General features: G+C 44.8%; 1 protein-coding gene across 1 annotated transcript in view; it reads left to right on the forward strand.

The window, feature by feature from the left end:
• Positions 1-14,455, forward strand: part of LOC147748318 (NXPE family member 1-like) — a 477,620-nt gene that overhangs the window by 63,369 nt on the left and 399,796 nt on the right. The window lies entirely within an intron of this gene.

Consider the following 14,455-nt stretch of genomic DNA (forward strand, 5'->3'; position numbering starts at 1 on the left):
TGCCGCTGCCAGACTTGTCACCGATACAAAAAGGAATGAGCACATATCCCCAGCCTTAAGATCACTTAAGTGGTTACCCTATGAAGCAAGAATACAACTAAAGATTTCTTGTCTGAAGCACAAAGCCCTCCACTTCAAAACCCCTGGCTACTTGGCTCAAAAACTGGAATTATCAGGAGGAGTGTGGTAATTGCCTGACATGCTGCGCTATGTCAGCCAGCCCGTTCTATGCAGAACCTTTATGTACTCTAGAATGTTTATCCTTAAGGCTTCACGACTGAGTGTTCAGGAGTCTGTTATTATCCGGGTTCCAGGTTGATAGGACGTTGCTACATATGAAGCTTACAATAAAGAAGATAATCTCTACATTCACCGTGCCTGTTGTACTTCTTCACACTGGAGACGAGGATGGGATACGTACCCACTCGTGCAAAGCACAATGGATTTTATATTCTATTATTTCAATGTGTTGGAGAGACGGTAAAGAAGCAACCATCATGTTTCTTTCACAAGCACTCATTGGCCCAGAAGTACAGTACTCTGTGATCGAGAAAGAATCGCTGTGTATTTTCTGGGCTATCAAGAAGTTGAAGAAATTTCTTTGGGGTAGTTTGTTTGTTATACATTCCGATCACAAACCGTTAAAGGATGTGTTCTGCAAGAAAATCTTGATGCTGTCTCCACCAGACTATGTTGGTGGGTGAATGCTCTGCAAGATTGGGACTTAGTTGTAAATTACATACCTGGAGCAGAGAACAAAGTCGCTGACTGTCTCTCTCGCTTGGTCACCAAACAGTGTGGGAGTGTCCCAGTTGATCCCGAGGATGCATGGGAAGATGATGACTACAAGGTGTGCGAGATCGTGGAAGGAGTGATTTCGAGCTAGAGTTGAAAGATGCCATGAAGAATGACGTGGTCATGAATCATGTATGTAAGTTGGTAACTGAAGGTTGGACTGGCATCAATATCTTGAGTGCAAACGTGCGGAAGTTCTGGAACATTCGCGATTAACTCTCTGTGAGTGGTGGCTTGCTTTGGAGGGGCACCAGACTCATTCCCCTATCACAAGTCTGAATGAAAATTATCCACTTGGCTCATCAGGGACACCAAGGTATCTCTAAAACTAAGGAGAGGGTTTATTTACACTTCTGGTGACCAGGCATTGATCTCCACGTAGAACGAATGATAAGACTGCATGGAGTGCAATGCCTGTGATAAGTCTTACAAGACTAGGGTGCAAACGATGGTTATACGTGAAGCACCCACGAGATGTTGGCAGCACGTAGCCGTAGATATTTTGGGGCCTATCACTAGTAAGGCGGGCCAATCCTATGTCCTAGTGTTGGTGGACATGTACTCGAGATGGCCTGAAATTAAAGTAACTCAGAGTATAAAAACTAAGGATGTTAATAAGTTCTTGAAGGACGTCTTTTGCAGAGAAGGCCTACCAGAACCACAGGTTGAGTGACAACGGCGTCCAGCTTGTGTCAAAAGAAATGGAAGAGTTTTTGGCAAAAAAAAAGGGATTAGGCACAAGCGTTGTTCTCTCTAGCACACCGAGTGTAACGGAATGGTGGAGAGGTTCAACCGCGTGCTGAAGGAGTCAATCTACTTGGCTAAAGAGCAAGGCAGAGACTGGAGGGCTGGAATATTTGAAAGGATGATGATCTACTGTTTGACCCCCCCCACTCGACACAGGGGAAGTTTCTTTGAATTGTTTAGGGGCCCCACTCCCAACACTTACATGTTTCAGTCTTGGATGAGGGGAAAAGATGTTGACATTGAAGATAACAGGGGTGCTCAATGGGAGGCAGTTCATGATCCCAAGTCAGCCAAGAGGAAAGTGAACTTCAACACCAGACATGCTGTTTCTCACACAAAGGTATGTGTGGGTGACCTTGTGAAAGTACGTTATCCCCAGAAGTCTGATGGTGCGAAATTATCTCCACCTTTAAGATGACCAAACTGTTTCGTAATGCTGTGAAACTCAATGATGGGCGCATATGGAATTTGGGTAGGATTGCTCTCATGCGTTCTAGAACACCCTCTAAACAAGATGCCTATGACGTTCCCTCCAAGGTTGCCTCTCCCTTACACAGGAGCTCTTGCATATGCAAAACTCCTGAGACTCTACATAATTTAAGTTTAAACTGATTATACTTTTATATTCTGTTATTTCAATGTGTTGTAAAGTTCTTGTTTTAGGTTTGGGGGGAAGGTGTGTGGTAATTGCCTGACATGCTGCGCTATGTCAGTGTGAGGATAACGGCGGCCTTACCTCTGGAGCTCATAACAGGAACGAACCTGCAACAATGTCGCAATCACCCAATGCATCTTGGGACTTGAAGGAACTGAGTTCAGGCCGACTGACATTCCCGTATACTCTGTCTCCACAGAGGAAACCCAGATGGAACCCGGAAGTCAACACAGAGGACCCGGGAAGTAAACAGGAGGAACCAGTAAAAAGAGAAGGAACCCAGGAGGCGGGGTCTTGGACCAGCGAGAGCGAGGACGTACGAGGAGGGAGAGGAGACGCCGAACGTCGTAGCAAACCTGGAGAGGACACCGTGGAGTTACAGAGGGAGACGGGGCCTGCCGTATACCAGGAGGACGACGAGGCGGGAGACCGGTGGACCGAGGAGTGGTGGTACCCGCTGCAGGAGGCTGGAGAGCGGCCGCAACTCAAGGAGAGAGTTGCGGCGGAGACGGTGAGTGGGACGGGCACAGGAGAGTTGGGAGTCGGGAGGTGTGTGGAAGAGGGTAGCGGGTAGACATAGGATACAGGAGTGCCTGGTTTATTTCGCCCGGATAGTGTACCCGTAACACGCTGTAGAAATTGATAGCGCACATAAGGCTGCATGTTCTTAGTGCACCACCTTAAGGACCCTCTTTTGGTTATTTCAACCCGACCACGGAAGCCTACGGGAACTATTAGCTTTCTTATCTATTTCTTTTTTAATCATTTCCTACCCTCCCTCACCCGAGCACATTCTTTTCCGTGACTCATTTTCCCTTCACTTACGGTGTGGTGCCTGGTACAGTTTACGACCCAAACGTTACAGAGTGACTGACGGCTCCATTTATCTTTCTCTTCTATGAGCCTCCGGGGAGACCCCATCCAGTCCGAAGAGGAGGAGCTGGGAACATCAAGGATTGGCCACACATCGTCTAGCAGTTCCGAAGAAGACCAGGACAATAGACCCTCTGTATCATTGATCATTCCACTTACTACAAATAAACCACTTCCTTTTGGATCATATATATAGCCTTCTTGCCTGTTTGTTAAGCCCGCGCTCCCACAGTCAGCCAGCCCGTTCTATGCAGAACCTTTATGTACTCTAGAATGTTTATCCTTAAGGCTCCATGGCTGAGTCGGTTATTATCAGGGTGCCAGGTGGATAGGACGTTGCTACATATGAAGCTTACAATAAAGAAGATGATCTCTACATTCACCGGGCCTGTTGTACTTCTTCACAAGGGGGCAGACCCTCAAGAAGTGCAAATGCTCTACTACTGAAACCTCAGACCTTTCGCAAAAAGAAAATGAGGCTCAGAGCCTTCTCCGGCGCTGCACCTAAGATCCGGAATTCTCTCCCACCAGAAATTCACAGAATCCCCCACACGGCTGCTTTCAAACAAGAAGTAAAAACAATCCTAATGAACAAGTTCCTGCCTTAATTGGTCATGGCTCGTCTGCTCGTGAAATGTCCCTTTTGCCTATCAATTGTAATGTCTATGATTCTTTGCCTTACCTTATTAATTAATGTTTGCTCGAATCCTTGTACAATATAAGTAGCTCATTATGTTACCCTCGCTTACCCTTTCTTCAATGTCCCCTTACTTTGTTTCCCCCTTCCATTACTGTGAAGCGCTCTGCTACCCTTTGGGGTCTTGTTTGCGCTATACAAAACTTTTAAATAAATTAAATAAATCCAAAATGGTCGCAGTTCTGTGTAGATATTTATTTTTACTGTCAATATGTTAATGAGGAGCATTGAAGATAGATGGTCCTCGTGTTGGGGCCTCAAAATGGCGACCCAGTGAGCTGGTATGAAAGAAAGAGATGACTTCCAAGGCAAGTTTCTACCTCCAAAGAAGAAGTCGGTCGGCGAAAAGGGAGCAGACAGGCGAGAGTGCTTTGGAGCCACAGTGACTGTGAGACGGCAGTCTCAGTGTGCATAGGCCGAGGTTTGCTGCTCTGGTCCCAGACTCTCCAGCTCTAGTGTTTTGCACCGCGAATCGGCAGTCACCAGTCACAAACAACTGGAGCTGCAAAGTGTTAGCAGAGCTTTATTAATTTCATAAAGTAGGGGGGGCAGGTCCCGGCAGGGACAATGGTTCAGTATCAGCCCAGTATATTTTTGTCAGTGGGCTCCGCACCTCACTCCTCTGCCATCTGGGTGGAAGGCGCGCCTCTGGCTTCTCACTGTGGTTACAAGCTATATCACTGGGTTAGGGGGTTTCTGCTCAACATGCATAATCAAGGGGGCAGGACAGGCAACCCCAAGACAGTAGTTCACCTGGAATTTGCGTCAGATCAACTCCAGCTCCTCGCCTAGAGATTTTGGGGATATGGACACCATTCACCTTATCCAGATTGGTTCCGTTTTCAGGTCAGTGGTTTTTCTCATAACAAGTGGTCTGGTGTTGGTTGGATGGTTGGGGCTTATCAGGAATTGGCACAGATAGTGATCCCTGCCCTCATGAGCTTACACAGACATTCCTGCTCCTTCGGCCATCTTGCTACAAAATGTTAAAAATGGAGATAATCCACTTCATCATATCTCAAAATACCAGAAACTACATTACGGTAAACGCCGCAGAGCCTATGATTAAAATCACCTGCTCAAATGATTAAAAAGTCTTCGTGAGCCTCACCAACCAGATTGTTTATAGCCAAGTCAAATTAATTAACAATCTCTAGTTTGTGTGGGGTAAAATTATTATGGTAAAAATTAAATAAAAGGATTTGCTGGGTAGCTGAGAACGTAATATAAAATCTGAAAGTGTGGAGAATCACAGTAAAACTTTAATACTGTACCTGGTGAAGAAACAGATTAAGGTTGCCAACGATTTTTAGGATGCCCTGCTTTAGCAGTGACAGTCATGGCTGAATAGTAAACAAATCTGATAATATGGAGAATGCCAATCAATCAATAAGGATTTATAAAGTGTGGCTAATTACCCAATAGGGTATCCAGGCACTTGCAGGCCTGAAGGTTTATTCGAACAGCCAGGTCTTGAGGGCCATTCAGAATTCCGGAAGTGAGGTGATGGTCTGGTGATGCGTGGGGAAGCTGTTCCAGGTCTGCTGCGATGTGGGAGAAGGAGCGCCCTCCACTTCTGCTTCTATAGATGCGGGAGTATGGGTAAGTGAAAGGGAGGTGGAGCGTAGTCTTCTCTATGGTTGGTTGAAGTTCAGGAGGTGGTTAATGTAGGGGGTCCTTGGTTGTGTAGAGCCATGTGTGCGTGGGTCAGCAGCCGGAATTGCCATCTCTTCTGTAAGGGGAACCAGTGGAGTTTCCTGAGGTGGGGTATGTTGTGGGTTCATTGGGAAAGGCCACGTATGAGTCTGGCTGCTGCGTTCTGTATGGTCTGAAGTCTCTGTAGGCTGTGTGCGGTGATTCCTACATAGAGGACATTGCCGAAGTCCACTCAGCTGTTGATGAGGGCTTGTGTCACGCTTCATCTCATGTTTAGAGGTAGCCACTTGAAGATCCTATGTAGCATGTGTAGAGAGAGAAAGCAGGCAGAGGAGATGTTGTTGACCTGTGCTTTCATGGTGACCTAATTATCCATGATAATTCTGAGGTTTCTGGCGCGGTTGGAGGGAGTGGGTGGAGGTCCTAGTTCTTATGGCCACCAGGAATCATTCCATGTGTTACTGCTGTTGCCAAAGATCCATACTTCCGTCTTGTCCGTGTTCAGCTGCAGGCAGTTGTTCTTCATCCAGTCTACGATGTTTGTCATATACCTGTGAATTTTTTTTCTGGTGGTGGTGGGGTCGTCTGTGAGTGAGAGGATGAGTTGGGTGTCATCTGTGTAGGAAATTATGTTGAGACCGTCTGATCTGACGGTGTTGGCCAGCATGGTCATATATGCATTGAAGAGTCGGGCTGAGGGTTGAGCCCTGGGGGACACCGCAGGTGATATCCTTGGGTTCATAGGTGAAAAGTGAGAGGTGGATTCTCTGTGTTCTTCTGGTGAGGAAGGAGGTGATCCATCTCCGCGCATCTCATTGGATGCTGATGTTGTGGAGGCTTTCGATCAGTGTGTGGTGGAATACGGTGTTGAAGGCTGCCAAGAGGTTGAGGAGAATCAAAGCTGCTGTTTCTCCTCAGTCGGGGAGGGTTCCGATGTCGTCAGTGGCTGCAGACAGGGTGGTTTTGGTGCTGTGATTGCTGCATAAGCCAGGTTTGGAGGAGTTGAGTAGCTGGTTTTGCTTTAGGTGTGTCATGAGTTTGATTATCTTTTCTCGTATCTTCGCTGGAAGGTACTGGAGCAGGGAGACTTGAGTTTGCTGCGGTTGGCTGAGTTTTTTTTTTAATAGGGGCCTCATTTCGTCGTGCTTCCAGGTGTCGGTAAATGTGGTGGTAGTAATAGAGTTGTTGAGTAGGGTGGTGTGTTCCTGGCCTATCCTTTGGTTTCGGAGGCTGAAGATGTGATACCGGGTTTGTGGGAACTCCTGAGTGGAGAGATTTCATGGTGAAAGTGGTGTTCTGTCACAAACCCATGTCTCCTGCAGGAAGACAATCTAGAAATCACTTATGAAGCAAAGCCAGGTTGGATTATTATGCTTGTACGTGAGCTCTGCCATATTCATGACATAAAATTAAAGTTTTGGCTATCGATTCCACACAAATTTAGGTTGGACAAGTCTGCAGGCAAAGGAGGAGGAACATTTACTTCAGCATCAGAACATGTGATACAATATACTGGCACTGCTGTGTTCCCCTCCTTCACAGTGCGAATGAAGTGAGTATAGTACCTAAAGGAGTGACAAGCCACTTGTCCTTACCAACTGACTTTAATTCTAAGATGATCCCACAACCACATTAGTAAGGCTCTGAAGGTAACATCACCGCAGATCTGTTTTCATTTGCAAGTCGATGGACCTGCTCTAGAGTGCAAAGGGCTGCAAATCTCTTATGAGTCTCAATAGTAAAGCTCCCTCTTGAAGAACACTGGATGGGAGGGACACTTGAATTCAGGCGATTGGGAGGAGTGTAAATATAATCCAGAGAGGAAACTTTGATGGTACATTGTTACAGACCGTTACACTTTAAGGTGTAAAGCAGATCTCTACCAACTGGGTTTCTCTAATGTTGACAATATAATCCCCCACCTCCCTTTGGGGTCGGTAACCCACCTAAGACACTCCACACAGCAATTGTATCTTTATCGAAATTCCCAATATTGCTGAGTGCCTTTGCCACCCAGTGGAAACTTTGTTTTTTTTTAATTGTATGCCATCCCCTGCTTGGTTTGAACGCAAGATCACATATTTTTGGCACAACAAACAGCTGAAAGGCATCTGGGGCCCGTTGAAGCGTTTTGAGATGGGTCAGATTAATTGGGTGCGCATTAAGGGAGTTTTATACCGGCTTGGAATGGGGTGTGGGAAGCATAGGTTGTTCGATGGTATCAATTACCACATCTATTGCTGGTAATGATAAGGGGGTCCAACTTTTATGTCCTGTTCTGACCCATCCGTGCCACCATTCGCCCACTTTCACTGCTTGTATCTTGTGACCTTACTGCCCCCAGGCTCTCGCTCTCAAGGTGGAAGTTTCTCCCTACACCACTTCCAAAAATGCGCTTGAAGGTTGCGAGTATGGTGTCAAAAAGTGGCTTAAAGAGTCTGTCCAATAAGTTAGCGTGACTTCTCCAAACCAATATGTAGTACACATTCAAAATGGGAAACCATCTTTAAAGCTTCGCTTGGTTGAGATTCCAAATCTTGAAACAGTGCTTGGGAAGATTAGACTGATTAAGGGATTTATTTGTGTTTAGATGAAGGGCAGAGACCCTACGTGATTGATACTCGAAAACTGATTAGCTTCAACATCAATTGATAGTGACCGCCACGAACACAGAGATTGGACATGGGAGAGAGGCAGAGGTTGGCGGGCCCCATTCGTAAGTTCTCGCTGAATATTCTCAGAGACTCGCCAGTCAGGCTCCGAGTATGGTCGTGTGGCAAGGGTTTGTGAAAGACATTTTTGGGAGGCCTAGAACCTTTCCACCACCCACTCAATCTCCAAAATAATTTCACCCATCACATTGGATAAAAAGCTCAGTATAGAGTTTGTTAATTTTCTTTTCGACTCCCTACCAGGACTGTTGAAGCTGTGGCTTTCCTCTTCTCCATAGTTAAGACCGTAGACCAGCTCTGTTGATCAAATCAAGGGGGCCAAGAGAGATGGACCAGCCCAGCCTCCTCCAGGCTCTGACGGGACCTCTCTTAGCCCAGACTTTTCCGGGCACAGATTGAGTGTGCCCCACACTGCAGGGAGCAAGGGAGCCAAACGCATCTGTTTAGCCGGTTGACGGAGAGCAACTGTGACTGAGAGACCTGGGTACTGTGGACAAGTACACTCTATCCTTAGGTGTCTGCTGGTATGCCATAAGATCCAACGATAATTAGGAATATCTAAAACAGCTGGCCACTCTGCTGCCCGGGCTTACCTGGAACAATCGGTCAAAAATCTACATGCGGTTGTACTGTGGGTAACCCCCACCTCGTTTGGTAACTTCAAAAGGATAATCACCAAAATGGTGCACCAGATATCAGGGCTTCACACTTGCATGCATTGTTGGTTCAAGGAAAGTATACCAAATTCGGATCCCATCCAGTCATAAACCTTTGTATGTCAATGCATTTCAAACAACTTATTTGATAAAGGCTTGGAGGGCTAACAACTTTGGCCTGTATACCTGCACAAAGAAGAGAAAGTCCAAATAATGTTTGCAGACTTGCCTAGTCTGCAAGAAAACACTTGTGCACATTACCTGCATCTTCCCTGTCCTGCTGAAAGAAAAACAGGCTCTTTTAAAACCACAGTTTCTGGCTTTGGGCATTCGCTCCTGCAGACCTGCCATGATCACCTGTCTCTCTGATGAACATTCCATCTTGGCAGGGAGATTTGTGAAATGTATGCTGATTGAGAGAACATTGAACATCGTAGCACATCTTAATTAATTCATCTATCAGACATTTTCATACCGTCCACCCCTTCTACGAACCCTGTGCTTAGTTGAACACGCCACGACACGCCACAACACGCCACAACAGTTTGGGAGAGTAGCCTTCTGGCTAGAGCTGTTGACCTCGAAGCTGGGGATCCCGGTGTGAGTCTCAGAAACTTCAACATCCTGTGATTCTGGGCAAATTACTTAATCTCCCTGTACCTAATAAAAATGAATGTATCCATCTGTAACGAAACTGGTGCTCATGTAAAGCGCTCTGATACCTGATATCTTCGGGTCTAATTTGCATATATAAAACTCTAAAAAAAAAATAAGAAAAAGAAAAAAAAGAATTTTTAAATACGTGGGCGACTGTAACGACCGGATTTGCGGACCAGATAGAATCAGCTCACCAAGACACCACTAACCCAGCCGAAACGTAACCACCTCCCTCCTCAGGACCTACTTACAAAAGGCACCTGTGTACCTACCTAAGGATGGGGAATTAGCAATATACAAGCTTGGATCTTTTACAACACCACACTCATACCTTATAGTCTCGCGGCAACATAGGCCCAGACTAGACTACCCTGAGGCAGTTCCGATTACTTACCATTACACACTAATCACCATCAGTGCTCACGCAAGCCATAATCTTGTGGGTATACGCACTGTATCCTCCCAGTGCTCTCACTATTTCATACATACACAAGCCACAATCCTGTGGGTATACACATTGACCACAGTCAATGCTCTCATTAACACAGCTTTCCCTAGAGGCGATCTCATTACACACCATATCCCCCCGGTGCTCTCGCAAGCCACAATCTTGTGGGTATACACATCGACCACGGTCAATGCTCTCATTAACGCCGCTACACAACGACTATCACTTTCCTATAAATACCTTCAGCTCTCCATGTTGGGAAATCTCTCTATCTACTAGGATTACAATAATACAATATTATAGATTATGTGACAGATAGACCGGTCAATCCTCCCTCACACAAGAATGGCCAAATTACACTGTGTAAAGGTTATTCCCTATTTCGAGTGCTCCTCTACTCCCTTGCTCAGTTACCATTTACCTGGACGGGAGATGCATCCGTTCACATAACAGCATCTGACTAGAAGAAAGGTTAACTTTATCATAAGGAAGTAACAATCACACACTAGTTTGCTAAGAACTGGGGTATCTTTATTCATTAATAACATCAACAATATAATACTGCAATATAACACATAGCCTGGAAAGCAAAAGGAAAGGTTAGAATGTGTGTGCACACTAATAAGAAAGGGGTCGACGTCACCTTATGAGTATGAAGTCTGGACTCGGTCATCTGGGTTCCCTTCACGTCTGTGCCTTAGCTCGTCTTAGGATCACCCCTGCAGTCACGGATACACGTCTGCACCGCTATGCTCGGTCTCATCCGTTTCCCTCCAAGTCACTGGAACCTTCCTCTTGTTATTTGTCTTGTCTGCAGCACTCTCGCTGTTCTGCACTACTCCTCTCTCCTCTCAATCACGGACTATCTTCACCTTCCAGCTTCGATCTTATGAATCAGTTTCTACCGCTCTGGTATTCGTTCTCTCCACTAACTGCTTCACTCTGCATGCTCTGATCTTAATGTCAAAGATCACCAGCTGCTCCAGCTAAAATAACTTCAATCTTTCAAAGAGAGTATTAGCCTTTGGTCTTTCTCAGACTTCAAAATGGCGACTGTCTGCCTTAAATTGATTAACTGCAATAATGCTAACGGCTAGCTGCCGCCTACTAACTGACTGACGAACTGACTCCTGAACTCTTCGTGCCTTCGCTAATATGGAACCTTGTTCATGCATGGAAAGTTACGGCCAGTAACCTGCCGCCCACCAAATTCTTGTACCACCCCGTGCCAAGGACACGTTATCAGCCGGCCGGCCTGATATTATGTCTTCGACACGAAGAAAAATACAGTCTTTCGATAAGGGCCAGCCTGAGCCGGTTCTCTCCAAGCGAACAACACCTTATAACTAAAACATTACTTTTGACCTAAAAGCATCTCAAGCTGCCGAGGCAGAAAGAAAGATGGAGTCTCTCCCGTTCGAGGCCTGCAAGGCCCGAAATAAGCATAACTCCATTAGAAGTATATTAGCAACCTTACAAAAGGACGGATTAGTACTAATACTAAGGAATCTATCCCTTAACACAAGTTTATAGGTCCTAGAATAAAGAAGAGGGTAGGGAATTATATCAAACACCTTGTAAATAGGCCAGGTCCGGGGTTCTAGTCCTCCTATTAGAATGATAGCAGGCTAAGTCACCTTCACTCAAAAAGGGGCAGAAAACTCAGTCAGAACACTTCACCCTTGACTTTAGACAGCTAATCATTCGCTAAATGGAACTAACATCTATCGAAGAATAATATGATACAAAACTAACTGATCTATTTCTATTACCACATCTACAGGTCTGAAGTAAAGAAGGAATACACTGGATAAAAAAACAAATAGCCACTAAAATGCAAATAGTAATCAGGATACCCCCTAAAATCTGTCGTAAAGAATGTAAATCTGGTAACCAATTGAAGAGCCAGTCAAACCAGCCCAGATCAATGTGTTTTCTAACTTCTTTGGTCAAGTCATGAAGTTTGTCGATATGAGCCTGAATGGATCTAGTATGATCTGATAAATTTAAATAACAAAGGCCCTCAAAGTCAGAACAGTCATGTCCATGTTTAAGCAAAAGATAATCGATCGCAGCCCTGTTCTGCAAAATAGCTCTGCGTTCACCCTGGGCGTCCAGTAGCATGTCAGATAGAATTGTAGAAGTGTGATTAATAGATTTAACCATCCAACAGGCCATTTTTCCAATGGATTTAGCATTATAGACTGCTAAGGCGGGGACACCCAGAATGAAAAAAGCCAAACTAAGATATTCAGATTCAGAAAATAAATGTAGTGTAGAGTCACAGTTGTATTTTAACATTACTGCATCACGGACAACACGGAAATGCATATTAGGATGTGAAGAAAACATTAGTAAACTCAGTCTGGTAATAGCACAAGGTCCTCCAGTAATATTTGCAGGAATATAAGGCCAAGATGTATTGCCACAAGAGAAAAGCCATCCAGAAGGTAATAGCATTGTACGATAGTGGCTAGGGGTAACTACAAGACTTTTACAGGTCATATTATTTTTGACTGAAATACACGACTTCGGTGATCTCCGAGAACATAAAGTCTTTTCATGAACTGTGAATGAAGTAGCACCTTTCAATTTTAAACGCACACATTCAGTTATGGCATTGGGATCACAGGTAAGGAAGAAACATAAATCACCCTGCGTGATATTATATGTAATTATTTGGGAATGAATCGGGGGTACTGGATCTGAAAGCACAGTACATAAAGGGCAATATTCATGTGTTGCGAAATCACCAAGAATAATGTTAGGACGGGCATTTGATATATTGAAAATATGGGCAAGGGTCTCCAACGAAGCGGGGACGGCAACCAAAAAGGTCGCTAATATGCCAGTCACCGAACGCATCGGTGTTAAACAGAAATGTGGGGAATTTGTCACCCTTCGTGCCAGGATAGTCCAAAAGTTAGATGATGAATCCCACGCAGCGAAGGAACGCTGTACTCTGATTATCGAATCAACCAAAGTCTGTGGGTTCCCTCCTTTCCCGACGTAGCAAGCCAAAAGGAGTCCAACGCCGGCACATCCTGCAACAGCAGTCCAGAGAATGATCTGAAAGAAAATCAAATACAGGCATTATTCATTCTCGTAAGTAACATTTGTCAGCCGGGACAGCTTCCCAGCTATCTTTCCCTGGTCTCATGACAAGTACTGTTATCATGACCGGTTGCAATAATTTCAGCTTGTACAGAGGGATTTTTAGGCGATTGCACCCACACTCTCGCTCCTGGATTATCAGTGGAGCCAAAACCTTTTTGTCCTCGAACAGTTAACAAAGTTGGGGCAGTGCTTTTCTGAATCTCACCACTGAAAACAGGCATGATTAGCAACTGAGCAATTCGGTCAGTCTTATGAATCGGTAGATCAACTTCACTGCTATTCAGCAGGAGTACCTTAATCTCTCCCTGATAATCACTGTCGATGACTCCTCCAAGCACTTGAATGCCTTTTAAGGCCAGGCCCGATCTAGGGGCAATCAATCCAAAATTTCCAGTTGGTATACAGACACCAATGCCAGTTTCAATGATAACTCGATCTCTGCTTTTTACAGTAATATCATTCATGGCATGCAGGTCTAAGCCTGCGGAACCTGGGGTTGCTCTGCATGGAGCCAGGGCTCCAGGGGAAATTTCCCAATACATTACAGTATTTTTAACCGTGTTCGGTTTTGCGTCAACAGCTGGAGGAAATAAACGCATTAATGGAGATTCAGCATTTAAAAAGGGACAATTATTCAAAATCAACAGTGCCTGAAACAAATATTCTCTCCAATTCTTATATTTATTGTCAGTTAATTTACGCAATTGATCTTTTAGCAAACCATTCATTCTTTCTATAAGGCCTGCTGCCTGTGGATAGTATGGTATATGAAACACCCATTCAATGTTGTTCTCCACACAAAATTCCTGCACCAATCTTCCCTTGAAATGGGATGCATTATCCGATTGAATTTGAAATGGAACACCATAATAGAGCATAATCAATTCCAATGTTTTAATGGTGTTTACTTGGGTAGCTCGTTTACAGGGAAAGGCCACCAAAAGGCCACTGTATGTGTCAATGATGGTGCAAAGATATTGGCAATTTTTACTCATAGGGAGTGGACCAATATAATCAATCTGCCAAATTTGAGCGGGTAATTTTCCTCGGTGTAAATGTCCTTTAACAATTTGGGGCACTTTTCGCTGTCTAGAATGTTGACAGATAGGACAATGCAGTATAGCGTCTTTAATCAAATTTAAAGGAATATAAATTCCTCGATCGGCTGCCCACCTGCTAGTGGCTCTTTCTCCAAAATGTCCTTCTTTCTGGTGGGCTCATTTCGCCAATCCCGCCAAATCAGAATCCTGCATGTCCACCACTGCCTCAGCAATTTTAGATATCTCATCTGCAATGTTGTGAAAAAGTTTGTCAAGGGAGTCTATCGATGTATGAGCATCCACATGAAAGATGGTGACAGTACTTTGTGGGGGTAGTTCCCAAATCTCTTGCCATAACTCTTTACCCCAAAGTTGTTTGAATGCAATTCCCAATTACGAGAATGCCAGGTTGGTAACCAAACCACCAGTCCATTAGCAGTGG

The sequence above is a fragment of the Lissotriton vulgaris genome, chromosome 1_1 (assembly GCF_964263255.1).
Source record: "Lissotriton vulgaris chromosome 1_1, aLisVul1.2, whole genome shotgun sequence".
Taxonomy (NCBI): domain Eukaryota; kingdom Metazoa; phylum Chordata; class Amphibia; order Caudata; family Salamandridae; genus Lissotriton; species Lissotriton vulgaris.